Below are 17,140 nucleotides of genomic sequence, written 5' to 3' on the forward strand. Positions count from 1 at the left end.
CAGGGAGAGTGTGAGCACAGGGAGAGAGTGAGCAGAGGGAGAGAGTGACGAAAGGGAGAGAATGAGCAAAGGGAGCGTCTGAGCACAGCAAGAGTCTGAGCACAGCAAGAGTGAACACAGGGAGAGAGTGAGCACAGGGAGAGAGTGAGCACAGGGAGACAGTGAGCACAGGGAAACAGCGAGCAGTGAGATAAAGAGCACAGTGAAGAGTGAGCGCAGGGAGAGAGTGAGCACAGGGAGAGTGTGAGCAAAGGGAGCCTGAGCACAGGGCGAGTCTGAGCAGCAGGAGAGACTGAGTACAGGGAGTGAGGAAGCACAGGGAGAGACTGAGCACAGGGAGAGACTGAGCACAGGGAGAGAGCACAGGGAGAGAGTGAGCGAGCATAGGGAGAGTGTGAGCACAGGGAGAGAGTGAGCACAGGGAGAGAGTGAGCACAGGGAGAGAGTGAGCACAGGGAGACAGCGAGCAGTGAGAGAAAGAGCACAGGGAGAGAGTGAGCACAGTGAGAGAGTGAGCACAGGGTGAGTGTGAGCAATGGGAGCCTGAGCACAGGGCGAGTCTCATCTACAGGAGAGACTGAGCACAGGGAGTGAAGGAGCACAGGGAGAGACTGAACACAGGGAGAAACTGAGCACAGGGAGACATTGAGCACAGGGAGAGAGGGAGAGAGCACAGGGAGAGAGTGAGCACAGAGAGAGAGTGAGCAGAGAGAGAGAGTGAGAACAGGGAGAGTGTGAGCAAAGGGACCCTGAGCACAGGCCGAGTCTGAGCAGCGGGAGAGACTGAGCACAGGGAGTGAGGGAGCACAGGGAGTGACTGAGCACGGGGAGAGTCTGAGCACAGGTTGAGAGTGTGCACAGGGAGAGACTGAGCACAGGGAGATAGTGAGCACGGGGAGAGTGTGAGCACGTGGGGAGTGTGAGCACGGGGAGTGAGTGAACACGGGGAGAGAGTGAGCACAGGGGTCGACCGAGCACTGGGAGAGTAGAGCACTGGGAGAGACAGAGCACAGGGAGAGAGTTAGCACCGGTAGAGAGTGAGAATGGGGAGAGAGTGAGCACGGGGGGAGAGTGAGATCGGGGAGAGACTGAGCACAGGGAGACTGAGCACTGGGTGAGATTTAGCACAGGGAGAGAGAAGGCACAGGTAGAGACTGTGCGCACAGGGAGAGAACAATAACAGGAAGAGAACGATCACAGGGAGATAGCGATCATGGGGTGAGTGCGAGCATTGGGAGACCGAGCACTGGGAGAGACCGAGCCCTGGGAGAGGCCGAGCACTGGGAGACACCGAGCACAGGGAGAAACTGAGCACAGGGAGAAACTGAGCACAGGGACAGAGAGAGAGAGCACAGGGAGAGAGTGAGCACAGAGAGAGTGTGAGCAGAGAGAGAGAGTGAGAACAGGGAGAGTGTGAGCAAAGGGACCCTGAGCACAGGCCGAGTCTGAGTAGCGGGAGAGACTGAGCAGAGGGAGTGAGGGAGCACAGGGAGTGAGGGAGCACGGGGAGAGTCTGAGCACAGGTTGAGAGTGTGCACAGGGAGAGAGCGAGCACAGGGAGAGAGTGAGCACAGGGAGAGAGTGAGCACAGGGAGACAGTGAGCACAGGGAGACAGCGAGCAGTGAGATAAAGAGCACAGTGAGAGAGTGAGCGCAGGGAGAGAGTGAGCACAGGGAGAATGTGAGCAAAGGGAGCCTGAGAACAGGGCGAGTCTGAGCAGCAGGAGAGACTGAGTACAGGGAGTGAGGAAGCACAGGGAGAGACTGAGCACAGGGAGAGAGAGAGAGAGCACAGGGAGAGAGTGAGCGAGCACAGGGAGAGTGTGAGCACAGGGAGAGAGTGAGCACAGGGAGAGAGTGAGCACAGGGAGAGTGTGAGCACAGTGAGAGATTGAGGGTAGACAGTGAGCACAGAGAGAGAGTGAGCAGAGAGAGAGAGTGAGCACAGGGAGTGAGCGAGCACAGTGAGAGAGCGAGCACTGGGAGAGAGTGAGCACAGTGAGAAAGCGAGCGAGCACAGTGAGAGAGTGAGCACAGGGAGAACGTGAGCACAGGGAGAGATTGAGCACAGGGAGAGAGTGAGCACTGGGAGAGAGTGAGTTCAGGGGGTTAATGAGCACAGGGAGAGTGTGAGCACAGGGAGAGAGTGAGCAGAGGGAGAGAGTGACGAAAGGGAGAGAATGAGCAACGGGAGCGTCTGAGCACAGCAAGAGTCTGAGCACAGCAAGAGTGAACACAGGGAGAGATTGAGCACAGGGAGAGAGTGAGCACAGGGAGACAGTGAGCACAGGGAGACAGCGAGCAGTGAAATAAAGAGCACAGTGAAGAGTGAGCGCATGGAGAGAGTGAGCACAGGGAGAGTGTGAGCAAAGGGAGCCTGAGCACAGGGCGAGTCTGAGCAGGAGGAGAGACTGAGTACAGGGAGTGAGGAAGCACAGGGAGAGACTGAGCACAGGGAGAGACTGAGCACAGGGAGAGAGCACAGGGAGAGAGTAAGCGAGCATAGGGAGAGTGTGAGCACAGGGAGAGAGTGAGCACAGGGAGAGAGTGAGCACAGGGAGAGAGTGAGCACAGGGAGACAGCGAGCAGTGAGAGAAAGAGCACAGGGAGAGAGTGAGCACAGTGAGAGAGTGAGCACAGGGTGAGTGTGAGCAATGGGAGCCTGAGCACAAGGCGAGTCTCATCTACAGGAGAGACTGAGCACAGGGAGTGAAGGAGCACAGGGAGAGACTGAGCACAGGGAGAAACTGAGCACAGGGAGACATTGAGCACAGCGAGAGAGGGAGAGAGCACAGGGAGAGAGTGAGCACAGAGAGAGAGTGAGCAGAGAGAGAGAGTGAGAACAGGGAGAGTGTGAGCAAAGGAACCCTGAGCACAGGCCGAGTCTGAGCATCGGGAGAGACTGAGCACAGGGAGTGAGGGAGCACAGGGAGTGACTGAGCACGGGGAGAGTCTGAGCACAGGTTGAGAGTGTGCACAGGGAGAGACTGAGCACAGGGAGAGAGTGAGCACGGGGAGAGTGTGAGCACGTGGGGAGTGTGAGCACGGGGAGTGAGTGAACACGGGGAGAGAGTGAGCACAGGGGTCGACCGAGCACTGGGAGAGTAGAGCACTGGGAGAGACAGAGCACAGGGAGAGAGTTAGCACCGGTAGAGAGTGAGAACGGGGAGAGTGTGAGCACGGGGAGAGAGTGAGCACGGGGGTGAGTGAGATCGGGGAGAGACTGAGCACAGGGAGACTGAGCACTGGGTGAGATTTAGCACAGGGAGAGAGAAGGCACAGGGAGAAACTGTGCGCACAGGGAGAGAACAATTACAGGAAGAGAACGATCACAGGGAGATAGCGATCACGGGGTGAGTGCGAGCATTGGGAGACCGAGCACTGGGAGAGACCGAGCCCTGGGAGAGGCCGAGCACTGGGAGAGACCGAGCACAGGAAGAAACTGAGCACAGGGAGACATTGAGCACAGGGAGAGAGGGAGAGAGCACAGGGAGAGAGTGAGCACAGAGAGAGTGTGAGCAGAGAGAGAGAGTGAGAACAGGGAGAGTGTGAGCAAAGGGACCCTGAGCACAGGCCGAGTCTGAGCAGCGGGAGAGACTGAGCACAGGGAGTGAGGGAGCACAGGGAGTGAGGGAGCACGGGGAGAGTCTGAGCACAGGTTGAGAGTGTGCACAGGGAGTGAGCGAGCACAGGTAGAGAGTGAGCACGGGGAGAGAGTGAGCACAGGGAGAGAGTGAGCACAGGGAGTCAGCGAGCAGTGAGAGAAAGAGCACAGTGAGAGAGATGAGCAAAGCGAGAGAGCGAGCACGGGGGGAGAGTCAGCACGGGGGGAGAGTGAGATCGGGAAGACACTGAGCACAGGGAGACTGAGCACAGGGTGAGATTTAGCAGAGGGAGAGAGAAGGCACAGGGAGAGTCTGTGCGCACAGGGAAAGAACAATAACATGAAGAGAACGATCACAGTGGGATAGCGATCACGGGGTGAGTGCGAGCATTGAGAGACCGAGCAATGGGAGAGACCGAGCCCTGGGAGAGGCCGAGCACTGGGAGAGACCGAGCACAGGGAGTGACCGAGCATGGGAGAGGCCAAGCACAGGGAGATACTGAGCACCGGGAGACACTGAGCACCGGGAGAGTCTGAGCACGGGGAGAAACTGTACACGGGGAGAGAATGAACATGGGGAGAGACTTTGCACGGGAGAGACTGAGCACGGGGAGAGAGTATTCACGGACAGAGAGTGAGCACAGACAGAGAGTGTGCACAGACAGAGTGTTAGCAGAGGGCGTGAGTGAGTACAGTTCGTGACTTTTAAAAGGGAGCGCCTTTTAAAAGAGTGAGACTGAGTAAAGTGAGAGACTGAGAAAAGTGAGACTAAACACAGGTAGAGAGTGAGCACAGGGAGAGAGTGAGCACAGGAGGAGAGAGTGAGCACAGGAAGAGAGTGAGCACAGGAAGAGAGTGAGCACGGCGAGAGAGTGAGAGTGAGCACGGGGAGACAGTAAGCACGGGGAGAGACTGAGCACGGGGAGAGAGTGAGCACAGGGAGAGCGGGAGCAGAGGGAGAAATTGAGCACAGGGAGAGAGTGAGCACAGGGAGAGACCGAGCACTGGGAGAGACCATGCACAGGGAAAGACTGAGCACAGGGAGAGACTGAGCAGAGGGAGTGTCTGAGCGCACAGCGGGAGACCGAGCATGGGGAGAGACTGAGCACTGGGTGACTGAAGATAGGGGGAGAGTGAGCACAGGGAGAGACCGATCACAGGGAGAGAGAGAGAGAGAGCACAGGGAGAGAGAGAGTGAGCACAGGGCGAGAGTGAGCACGGGGATAGTGTGAGCACGGGGAGAGAGTGAGCACGGGGAGAGTGTGAGCACGGGGAGAGAGTGAACACGGAGAGGGATTGAGCACGGGGAGTGAGTGCGCACAGGGAGAGAGTGAGGACAGGGAGAGAGTGAGCAAAGGGAGCGTCTGAGTACAGCGAGAGTCTGAGCACAGCAAGAGTGAACACAGGGAGAGACTGAGCACAGGGAGAGACTGAGCACAGGGAGAGAGTGAGCAGAGAGAGAGAGTGAGCACAGGGAGAGAGTGAGCACAGGGAGAGTGTGAGCACAGTGAGAGATTGAGGGGAGACAGTGAGCACAGAGAGAGAGTGAGCAGAGAGAGAGAGTGAGCACAGGGAGTGAGCGAGCACAGTGAGAGAGCGAGCACTGGGAGAGAGTGAGCACAGTGAGAAAGCGAGCAAGCACAGTGAGAGAGTGAGCACAGGGAGAACGTGAGCACAGGGAGAGAGTGAGCACAGGGAGAGAGTGAGCACTGGGAGAGAGTGAGTTCAGGGGGTTAATGAGCACAGGGAGAGTGTGAGCACAGGGAGAGAGTGAGCAGAGGGAGAGAGTGACGAAAGGGAGAGAATGAGCAAAGGGAGCGTCTGAGCACAGCGAGAGTCTGAGCACAGCAAGAGTGAACACAGGGAGAGACTGAGCACAGGGAGAGAGTGAGCACAGGGAGAGAGTGAGCACAGGGAGACAGTGAGCACAGGGAGACAGCGAGCAGTGAGATAAAGAGCACAGTGAGAGAGTGAGCGCAGGGAGAGAGTGAGCACAGGGAGAATGTGAGCAAAGGGAGCCTGAGAACAGGGCGAGTCTGAGCAGCAGGAGAGACTGAGTACAGGGAGTGAGGAAGCACAGGGAGAGACTGAGCACAGGGAGAGAGAGAGAGAGCACAGGGAGAGAGTGAGCGAGCACAGGGAGAGTGTGAGCACAGGGAGAGAGTGAGCACAGGGAGAGAGTGAGCACAGGGAGAGTGTGAGCACAGTGAGATATTGAGGGGAGACAGTGAGCACAGAGAGAGAGTGAGCAGAGAGAGAGAGTGAGCACAGGGAGTGAGCGAGCACAATGAGAGAGCGAGCACTCGGAGAGAGTGAGCACAGTGAGAAAGCGAGCGAGCACAGTGAGAGAGTGAGCACAGGGAGAACGTGAGAACAGGGAGAGAGTGAGCACAGGGAGAGAGTGAGCACTGGGAGAGAGTGAGTTCAGGGGGTTAATGAGCACAGGGAGAGTGTGAGCACAGGGAGAGAGTGAGCAGAGGGAAAGAGTGACGAAAGGGAGAGAATGAGCAAAGGGAGCGTCTGAGCACAGCAAGAATCTGAGCACAGCAAGAGTGAACACAGGGAGAGATTGAGCACAGGGAGAGAGTGAGCACAGGGAGACAGTGAGCACAGGGAGACAGCGAGCAGTGAGATAAAGAGCACAGTGAGAGAGTGAGCGCAGGGAGAGAGTGAGCACAGGGAGAGTGTGAGCAAAGGGAGCCTGAGCACAGGGCGAGTCTGAGCAGTAGGAGAGACTGAGTACAGGGAGTGAGGAAGCACAGGGAGAGACTGAGCACAGGGAGAGACTGAGCACAGGGAGAGAGCACAGAGAGAGAGTGAGCGAGCACAGGGAGAGTGTGAGCACAGGGAGAGAGTGAGCACAGGGAGAGAGTGAGCACAGGGAGAGAGTGAGCACAGGGAGACAGCGAGCAGTGAGAGAAAGAGCACAGGGAGAGAGTGAGCACAGTGAGAGAGTGAGCACAAGGAGAGTGTGAGCAATGGGATCCTGAGCACAAGGCGAGTCTCATCTACAGGAGAGACTGAGCACAGGGCGTGAAGGAGCACAGGGAGAGACTGAGCACAGGGAGAAACTGAGCACAGGGAGACATTGAGCACAGGGAGAGAGGGAGAGAGCACAGGGAGAGACTGAGCACAGGGAGCGACTGAGCACAGGGAGAGAGAGAGAGCACAGGGAGAGGGTGAGAACAGGGAGTGAAGGAGCACAGGGAGAGAATGAGCACAGGGAGACAGTGAGCGCAGGGAGAGAGTGAGCACAGTGAGAGTCTGAGAACAGGGGAAGATTGAACACGTGGAGAGAGTGAGAGTGAGCACGGGGAGAGAGTGAGCACTGGGAGAGTGTGAGCACAGGTAAAGAGTGTGCACGGGAAGAGTGTGAGCACATGGAGCGAGACTGAGCACAGGAAGAGAATGAGATGGGGAGAGAGTGAACACGGGGAGGGATTGAGCACGGGGAGTGAGTGAGCACGGGGAGCGAGAGAGCACAGGGAGAGAGTGAGCACAGGGTGTGTCTCAGCAAAGAGTGAGAGAGTGAGCACACATGGAGAGTGAGCACACTGAGGTAGTGAGCACAGGGAGAGAGAGAGAGAGCACAGGGAGAGAGTGAGAGAGCACAGTGAGAGAGTGAGCACAGGGAGAGAGTGAGCACAGGGAGAGAGTGAGCACAGGGAGACAGAGGGAGCACAGAGAGAGAGTGAGCACAGGGAGAGAGTGAGCACAGGGAGAGACTGAGCAAAGGGAGAGAGTGAGCACGGGGATAGTGTGAGCTCGGGAGAGAGTGAGCATGGAGAGAGAGTGTGCACAGGGAGACAGCGAGCAATGAGAGAATGAGCACAGTGCGATAGTAATCACAGGGAGAGAGTGAGCACAGGGAGAGTGTGAGCAAACAGAGCCTGAGCACAGGGCGAGTTATGAGCAGCGGGCGAGACTGAGCACAGGGAGTGAGGGAGCACAGGTAAACACTGAGCACAGGGAGAGACTGAGCACAGGGAGAGACTGAACACAGGGAGCTTCTGAGCACAGGGAGAGAGTGAGCACAGGGAGTGAGAGGGAGCACAGGGAGAGAGTGAGCACAGGGAGAGAGTGAGCACGGGGAGAGTGCGAGCACGGGGATAATGCGAGCACGGGGAGAGTGTGATCACGGGGAAAGAGTCAGCACGGGCAGAGAGTGAGCAAGTGAGAGAGTGAGCACAGGGAGAGAATGAGCAGAGGGAGAGAGTGAGCACAGGGAGAGAATGAGCAGAGGGAGAGAGTGAGCACAGGGAGAGAATGAGCAAAGGGTGAGAGTCAGCACAGGGCGAGAGTGAGCACTGGTAGAGTGAATTCCGGGAATCAATGAGCACAGGGAGAGTGTGAGCACAGAGAGAGAGTGAGTAGAGGGAGAGAGTGAGGACAGGGAGAGAGTGAGCACTGGGAGACACGGAGCACAGGGAGAGACTGAGCGCACGGAGCGTCTGAGCACAGCAAGAATCTGAGCACAGCAAGAGTGAACCCAGGGAGAGTCTGAGCACAGGGAGAGAGAGAGCACAGGGAAAGTCTCAGCACAGCTGAGAGTGAGCACACAGGGAGAGTGAGCACAGTGAGAGAGTGAGCACAGGGAGAGACTGAGCACAGGGAGAGAGAGCACAGGGAGAGACTCAGCACAGGGAGAGAGTGAGCACAGGGAGAGAGTGAGAGTGAGCACGGGGAGAGTGTGAGCACGTGGGGAGTATGAGCATGGGGAGTGAGTGAATACGGGGAGAGAGTGAGCACAGGAGGAGAGAGTGAGCACAGGAAGAGAGTGAGCACGGGGAGAGAGTGAGAGTGAGCACGGGGAGACAGTAAGCACGGGAAGAGACTGAGCACGGGGAGAGAGTGAGCACAGGGAGAGAGTGAGCAGAGGGAGAGACCGAGCACTGGGAGAGACCGTGCACAGGGAAAGACCCTGCACAGGGAGTGTCTGAGCGCACAGCGGGAGACCGAGCATGGGGAGAGACTGAGCACTGGGTGACTGAAGATAGGGGGAGAGTGAGCACAGGGAGAGAGAGAGAGAGAGAGCACAGGGAGAGAGTGAGCACAGGGGAGAGTCAGAACAGGGCGAGAGTGTGCACGGGGATAGTGTGAGCACGGGGAGAGAGTGAGCATGGGGAGATTGTGAGCACGTGGGGATTGTGAGCATGTGGAGAGTGTGAGCACGGGGAGAGAGTGAACACGGAGAGGAATTGAGCATGGGGAGTGAGTGAGCACGGGGATAGTGTGAGCACGGGGAGAGAGTGAGCACGGGGATAGTATGAGCACAGGAAGAGAGTGAGCACGGGGATAGTGTGAGCACGGGGAGAGAGTGAGTTCAGGGAGTCAATGAGCACAGGGAGAGTGTGAGCACAGGGAGAGAGTGAGCAGAGGGAGAGAGTGACGACAGGGAGAGAATGAGCAAAGGGAGCGTCTGAGCGCAGCGAGAGTCTGAGCACAGCAATAGTGAACACAGGGAGAGACTGAGCATAGGGAGAGAGTGAGCACAGGGAGAGAGTGAGCACAGGGAGAGAGTGAGCACAGGGAGAAAGTGAGCACAGGGAGAGAGTGAGCACAGGGAGAGAGTGAGGACAGGGAGAGTGTGAGCAAAGGGAGCCTGAGCACAGGGCGAGTCTGAGCAGCAGGAGAGACTGAGCACAGTGAGTGAGGAAGCACAGGGAGAGACTGAGCACAGGGAGAGACTGAGCACAGGGAGAGACTGAGCACAGAGAGAGAGAGAGAGAGAGAGAGAGCACAGGGAGAGAGTAAGCGAGCACAGGGAGAGTGTTAGCTCAGGGAGAGAGTGAGCACAGGGAGAGAGTGAGCACAGGGAGAGAGTGAGCACAGGGAGAGAGTGAGCACAGGGAGAGAGTGAGCACAGGGAGAGAGTGAGCACAGGGAGTCAGCGAGCAGTGAGAGAAAGAGCACAGTGAGAGAGTGAGCAAAGCGAGAGAGTGAGCACGGGGGGAGAGTGAGCACGGGGGGAGAGTGAGATCGGGGAGACACTGAGCACAGGGAGACTGAGCACAGGGTGAGATTTAGCACAGGGAGAGAGAAGGCACAGGGAGAGACTGTGCGCACAGGGAAAGAACAATAACATGAAGAGAACGATCACAGTGAGATAGCGATCACGGGGTGAGTGCGAGCATTGAGAGACCGAGCAATGGGAGAGACCGAGCCCTGGGAGAGGCCGAGCACTGGGAGAGACCGAGCACAGGGAGTGACCGAGCATGGGAGAGACCAAGCACAGGGAGATACTGAGCACCGGGAGACACTGAGCACCGGGAGAGTCTGAGCACGGGGAGAAACTGTACACGGGGAGAGAATGAACACGGGGAGAGACTTTGCACGGGAGAGACTGAGCACGGGGAGAGAGTAATCACGGACAGAGAGTGAGCACAGACAGAGAGTGTGCACAGACAGAGTGTTAGCAGAGGGCGTGAGTGAGCACAGTTCGAAACTTTTAAAAGGGAGCGCCTTTTAAAAGAGTGAGACTGAGTAAAGTGAGAGACTGAGAAAAGTGAGACTAAACACAAGTAGAGAGTGAGCACAGGGAGAGAGTGAGCACAGGAGGAGAGAGTGAGCACAGGAAGAGAGTGAGCACAGGAAGAGAGTGAGCACGGCGAGAGAGTGAGAGTGAGCACAGGGAGACAGTAAGCACGGGGAGAGACTGAGCACGGGGAGAGAGTGAGCACAGGGAGAGCGGGAGCAGATGGAGAAATTGAGCACAGGGAGAGAGTGAGCACAGGGAGAGACCGAGCACTGGGAGAGACCGTGCACAGGGAAAGACTGAGCACAGGGAGAGACTGAGCAGAGGTAGTGTCTGAGCGCACAGCGGGAGACCGAGCATGGGGAGAGACTGAGCACTGGGTGACTGAAGATAGGGGGAGAGTGAGCACAGGGAGAGACCGATCACAGGGAGAGAGAGAGAGAGAGCACAAGGAGAGAGAGAGTGAGCACAGGGCGGGAGTGAGCACGGGGATAGTGTGAGCACGGGGAGAGAGTGAACACAGGGAGAGACTGAGCACAGGGAGAGAGTGAGCACAGGGAGAGAGTGAGCACATGGAGACAATGAGCACAGGGAGACAGCGAGCAGTGAGATAAAGAGCACAGTGAGAGAGTGAGCGCAGGGAGAGAGTGAGCACAGGGAGAATGTGAGCAAAGGGAGCCTGAGAACAGGGCGAGTCTGAGCAGCAGGAGAGACTGAGTACAGGGAGTGAGGAAGCACAGGGAGAGACTGAGCACAGGGAGAGAGAGAGAGAGCACAGGGAGAGAGTGAGCGAGCACAGGGAGAGTGTGAGCACAGGGAGAGAGTGAGCACAGGGAGAGAGTGAGCACAGGGAGAGTGTGAGCACAGTGAGAGATTGAGTGTAGACAGTGAGCACAGAGAGAGAGTGAGCAGAGAGAGAGAGTGAGCACAGGGAGTGAGCGAGCACAGTGAGAGAGCGAGCACTGGGAGAGAGTGAGCACAGTGAGAAAGCGAGCGAGCACAGTGAGAGAGTGAGCACAGGGAGAACGTGAGCAGAGGGAGAGAGTGAGCACAGGGAGAGAGTGAGCACTGGGAGAGAGTGAGTTCAGGTGGTTAATGAGCACAGGGAGAGTGTGAGCACAGGGAGAGAGTGAGCAGAGGGAGAGAGTGACGAAAGGGAGAGAATGAGCAAAGGGAGCGTCTGAGCACAGCAAGAGTCTGAGCACAGCAAGAGTGAACACAGGGAGAGAGTGAGCACAGGGAGAGAGTGAGCACAGGGAGACAGTGAGCACAGGGAAACAGCGAGCAGTGAGATAAAGAGCACAGTGAAGAGTGAGCGCAGGGAGAGAGTGAGCACAGGGAGAGTGTGAGCAAAGGGAGCCTGAGCACAGGGCGAGTCTGAGCAGCAGGAGAGACTGAGTACAGGGAGTGAGGAAGCACAGGGAGAGACTGAGCACAGGGAGAGACTGAGCACAGGGAGAGAGCACAGGGAGAGAGTGAGCGAGCATAGGGAGAGTGTGAGCACAGGGAGAGAGTGAGCACAGGGAGAGAGTGAGCACAGGGAGAGAGTGAGCACAGGGAGACAGCGAGCAGTGAGAGAAAGAGCACAGGGAGAGAGTGAGCACAGTGAGAGAGTGAGCACAGGGTGAGTGTGAGCAATGGGAGCCTGAGCACAGGGCGAGTCTCATCTACAGGAGAGACTGAGCACAGGGAGTGAAGGAGCACAGGGAGAGACTGAGCACAGGGAGAAACTGAGCACAGGGAGACATTGAGCACAGGGAGAGAGGGAGAGAGCACAGGGAGAGAGTGAGCACAGAGAGAGAGTGAGCAGAGAGAGAGAGTGAGAACAGGGAGAGTGTGAGCAAAGGGACCCTGAGCACAGGCCGAGTCTGAGCAGCGGGAGAGACTGAGCACAGGGAGTGAGGGAGCACAGGGAGTGACTGAGCACGGGGAGAGTCTGAGCACAGGTTGAGAGTGTGCACAGGGAGAGACTGAGCACAGGGAGAGAGTGAGCACGGGGAGAGTGTGAGCACGTGGGGAGTGTGAGCACGGGGAGTGAGTGAACACGGGGAGAGAGTGAGCACAGGGGTCGACCGAGCACTGGGAGAGTAGAGCACTGGGAGAGACAGAGAACAGGGAGAGAGTTAGCACCGTTGGAGAGTGAGAACGGGGAGAGAGTGAGCACGGGGGGAGAGTGAGATCGGGGAGAGACTGAGCACAGGGAGACTGAGCACTGGGTGAGATTTAGCACAGGGAGAGAGAAGGCACAGGTAGAGACTGTGCGCACAGGGAGAGAACAATAACAGGAAGAGAACGATCACAGGGAGATAGCGATCACGGGGTGAGTGCGAGCATTGGGAGACCGAGCACTGGGAGAGACCGAGCCCTGGGAGAGGCCGAGCACTGGGAGACACCGAGCACAGGGAGAAACTGAGCACAGGGAGACATTGAGCACAGGGACAGAGGGAGAGAGCACAGGGAGAGAGTGAGCACAGAGAGAGTGTGAGCAGAGAGAGAGAGTGAGAACAGGGAGAGTGTGAGCAAAGGGACCCTGAGCACAGGCCGAGTCTGAGCAGCGGGAGAGACTGAGCACAGGGAGTGAGGGAGCACAGGGAGTGAGGGAGCACGGGGAGAGTCTGAGCACAGGTTGAGAGTGTGCACAGGGAGAGAGCGAGCACAGGGAGAGAGTGAGCACAGGGAGAGAGTGAGCACAGGGAGACAGTGAGCACAGGGAGACAGCGAGCAGTGAGATAAAGAGCACAGTGAGAGAGTGAGCGCAGGGAGAGAGTGAGCACAGGGAGAATGTGAGCAAAGGGAGCCTGAGAACAGGGCGAGTCTGAGCAGCAGGAGAGACTGAGTACAGGGAGTGAGGAAGCACAGGGAGAGACTGAGCACAGGGAGAGAGAGAGAGAGCACAGGGAGAGAGTGAGCGAGCACAGGGAGAGTGTGAGCACAGGGAGAGAGTGAGCACAGGGAGAGAGTGAGCACAGACAGAGAGTGTGCACAGACAGAGTGTTAGCAGAGGGCGTGAGTGAGCACAGTTCGAGACTTTTAAAAGGGAGCGCCTTTTAAAAGAGTGAGACTGAGTAAAGTGAGAGACTGAGAAAAGTGAGAGTAAACACAGGTAGAGAGTGAGCACAGGGAGAGAGTGAGCACAGGAGGAGAGAGTGAGCACAGGGAGAGAGTGAGCAGAGGGAGAAATTGAGCACAGGGAGAGAGTGAGCACAGGGAGAGACCGAGCACTGGGAGAGACCGTGCACAGGGAAAGACTGAGCACAGGGAGAGACTGAGCAGAGGGAGTGTCTGAGCGCACAGCGGGAGACCGAGCATGGGGAGAGACTGAGCACTGGGTGACTGAAGATAGGGGGAGAGTGAGCACAGGGAGAGACCGATCACAGGGAGAGAGAGAGAGAGAGCACAGGGAGAGAGAGAGTGAGCACAGGGCGAGAGTGAGCACGGGGATAGTGTGAGCACGGGGAGAGAGTGAGCACGGGGAGAGTGTGAGCACGGGGAGAGAGTGAACACGGAGAGGGATTGAGCACGGGGAGTGAGTGCGCACAGGGAGAGAGTGAGGACAGGGAGAGAGTGAGCAAAGGGAGCGTCTGAGTACAGCGAGAGTCTGAGCACAGCAAGAGTGAACACAGGGAGAGACTGAGCACAGGGAGAGACTGAGCACAGGGAGAGAGTGAGCAGAGAGAGAGAGTGAGCACAGGGAGAGAGTGAGCACAGGGAGAGTGTGAGCACAGTGAGAGATTGAGGGGAGACAGTGAGCACAGAGAGAGAGTGAGCAGAGAGAGAGAGTGAGCACAGGGAGTGAGCGAGCACAGTGAGAGAGCGAGCACTGGGAGAGAGTGAGCACAGTGAGAAAGCGAGCAAGCACAGTGAGAGAGTGAGCACAGGGAGAACGTGAGCACAGGGAGAGAGTGAGCACAGGGAGAGAGTGAGCACTGGGAGAGAGTGAGTTCAGGGGGTTAATGAGCACAGGGAGAGTGTGAGCACAGGGAGAGACCGAGCACTGGGAGAGACCGTGCACAGGGAAAGACTGATAACAGCGAGAGACTGAGCAGAGGGAGTGTCTGAGCACAGGGAGAGAGCACAGGGAGAGAGTGAGCGAGCATAGGGAGAGTGTGAGCACTGGGAGAGAGTGAGCACAGGGAGAGAGTGAGCACAGGGAGAGAGTGAGCACAGGGAGACAGCGAGCAGTGAGAGAAAGAGCACAAGGAGAGAGTGAGCACAGTGAGAGAGTGAGCACAGGGAGAGTGTGAGCAATGGGAGCCTGAGCACAGGGCGAGTCTCATCTACAGGAGAGACTGAGCACAGAGAGTGAAGGAGCACAGGGAGAGACTGAGCACAGGGAGAAACTGAGCACAGGGATACATTGAGCACAGGGAGAGAGGGAGAGAGCACAGGGAGAGAGTGAGCACAGAGAGAGAGTGAGCAGAGAGAGAGAGTGAGAACAGGGAGAGTGTGAGCAAAGGAACCCTGAGCACAGGCCGAGTCTGAGCAGCGGGAGAGACTGAGCACAGGGAGTGAGGGAGCACAGGGAGTGACTGAGCACGGGGAGAGTCTGAGCACAGGTTGAGAGTGTGCACAGCGAGAGACTGAGCACAGGGAGAGAGTGAGCACGGGGAGAGTGTGAGCACGTGGGGAGTGTGAGCACGGGGAGTGAGTGAACACGGGGAGAGAGTGAGCACAGGGGTCGACCGAGCACTGGGAGAGTAGAGCACTGGGAGAGACAGAGCACAGGGAGAGAGTTAGCACCGGTAGAGAGTGAGAACGGGGAGAGTGTGAGCACGGGGAGAGAGTGAGCACGGGGGGAGAGTGAGATCGGGGAGAGACTGAGCACAGGGAGACTGAGCACTGGGTGAGATTTAGCACAGGGAGAGAGAAGGCACAGGGAGAAACTGTGCGCACAGGGAGAGAACAATTACAGGAAGAGAACGATCAGAGGGAGATAGCGATCACGGGGTGAGTGCGAGCATTGGGAGACCGAGCACTGGGAGAGACCGAGCCCTGGGAGAGGCCGAGCACTGGGAGAGACCGAGCACAGGGAGAAACTGAGCACAGGGAGACATTGAGCACAGGGAGAGAGGGAGAGAGCACAGGGAGAGAGTGAGCACAGAGAGAGTGTGAGCAGAGAGAGAGAGTGAGAACATGGAGAGTGTGAGCAAAGGGACCCTGAGCACAGGCCGAGTCTGAGCAGCGGGAGAGACTGAGCACAGGGAGTGAGGGAGCACAGGGAGTGAGGGAGCACGGGGAGAGTCTGAGCACAGGTTGAGAGTGTGCACAGGGAGTGAGCGAGCACAGGTAGAGAGTGAGCACGGGGAGAGAGTGAGCACAGGGAGAGAGTGAGCACAGGGAGTCAGCGAGCAGTGAGAGAAAGAGCACAGTGAGAGAGATGAGCAAAGCGAGAGAGTGAGCACGGGGGGAGAGTCAGCACGGGGGGAGAGTGAGATCGGGGAGACACTGAGCACAGGGAGACTGAGCACAGGGTGAGATTTAGCAGAGGGAGAGAGAAGGCACAGGGAGAGACTGTGCGCACAGGGAAAGAACAATAACATGAAGAGAACGATCACAGTGGGATAGCGATCACGGGGTGAGTGCGAGCATTGAGAGACCGAGCAATGGGAGAGACCGAGCCCTGGGAGAGGCCGAGCACTGGGAGAGACCGAGCACAGGGAGTGACCGAGCATGGGAGAGACCAAGCACAGGGAGATACTGAGCACAGGGAGACACTGAGCACCGGGAGAGTCTGAGCACGGGGAGAAACTGTACACGGGGAGAGAATGAACATGGGAGAGACTTTGCACGGGAGAGACTGAGCACGGGGAGAGAGTAATCACGGACAGAGAGTGAGCACAAACAGAGAGTGTGCACAGACAGAGTGTTAGCAGAGGGCGTGAGTGAGTACAGTTCGTGACTTTTAAAAGAGAGCGCCTTTTAAAAGAGTGAGACTGAGTAAAGTGAGAGACTGAGAAAAGTGAGACTAAACACAGGTAGAGAGTGAGCACAGGGAGAGAGTGAGCACAGGAGGAGAGAGTGAGCACAGGAAGAGAGTGAGCACAGGAAGAGAGTGAGCACGGCCAGAGAGTGAGAGTGAGCACGGGGAGACAGTAAGCACGGGGAGAGACTGAGCACGGGGAGAGAGTGAGCACAGGGAGAGCGGGAGCAGAGGGAGAAATTGAGCACAGGGAGAGAGTGAGCACAGGGAGAGACCGAGCACTGGGAGAGACCGTGCACAGGGAAAGGCTGAGCACAGGGAGAGACTGAGCAGAGGGAGTGTCTGAGCGCACAGCGGGAGACCGAGCATGGGGAGAGACTTAGCACTGGGTGACTGAAGATAGGGGGAGAGTGAGCACAGGGAGAGACCGATCACAGGGAGAGAGAGAGAGAGAGCACAGGGAGAGAGAGAGTGAGCACAGGGCGAGAGTGAGCACGGGGATAGTGTGAGCACGGGGAGAGAGTGAGCACGGGGAGAGTGTGAGCACGGGGAGAGAGTGAACACGGAGAGGGATTGAGCACGGGGAGTGAGTGCGCACAGGGAGAGAGTGAGGACAGGGAGAGAGTGAGCAAAGGGAGCGTCTGAGTACAGCGAGAGTCTGAGCACAGCAAGAGTGAACACAGGGAGAGACTGAGCACAGGGAGAGACTGAGCACAGGGAGAGAGTGAGCAGAGAGAGAGTGAGCACAGGGAGAGAGTGAGCACAGGGAGAGTGTGAGCACAGTGAGAGATTGAGGGGAGACAGTGAGCACAGAGAGAGAGTGAGCAGAGAGAGAGAGTGAGCACAGGGAGTGAGCGAGCACAGTGAGAGAGCGAGCACTGGGAGAGAGTGAGCACAGTGAGAAAGCGAGCAAGCACAGTGAGAGAGTGAGCACAGGGAGAACGTGAGCACAGGGAGAGAGTGAGCACAGGGAGAGAGTGAGCACTGGGAGAGAGTGAGTTCAGGGGGTTAATGAGCACAGGGAGAGTGTGAGCACAGGGAGAGAGTGAGCAGAGGGAGAGAGTGACGAAAGGGAGAGAATGAGCAAAGGGAGCGTCTGAGCACAGCGAGAGTCTGAGCACAGCAAGAGTGAACACAGGGA

This window comes from Pristiophorus japonicus, chromosome Y (assembly GCF_044704955.1).
Source record: "Pristiophorus japonicus isolate sPriJap1 chromosome Y, sPriJap1.hap1, whole genome shotgun sequence".
In the NCBI taxonomy this organism is placed as follows: domain Eukaryota; kingdom Metazoa; phylum Chordata; class Chondrichthyes; family Pristiophoridae; genus Pristiophorus; species Pristiophorus japonicus.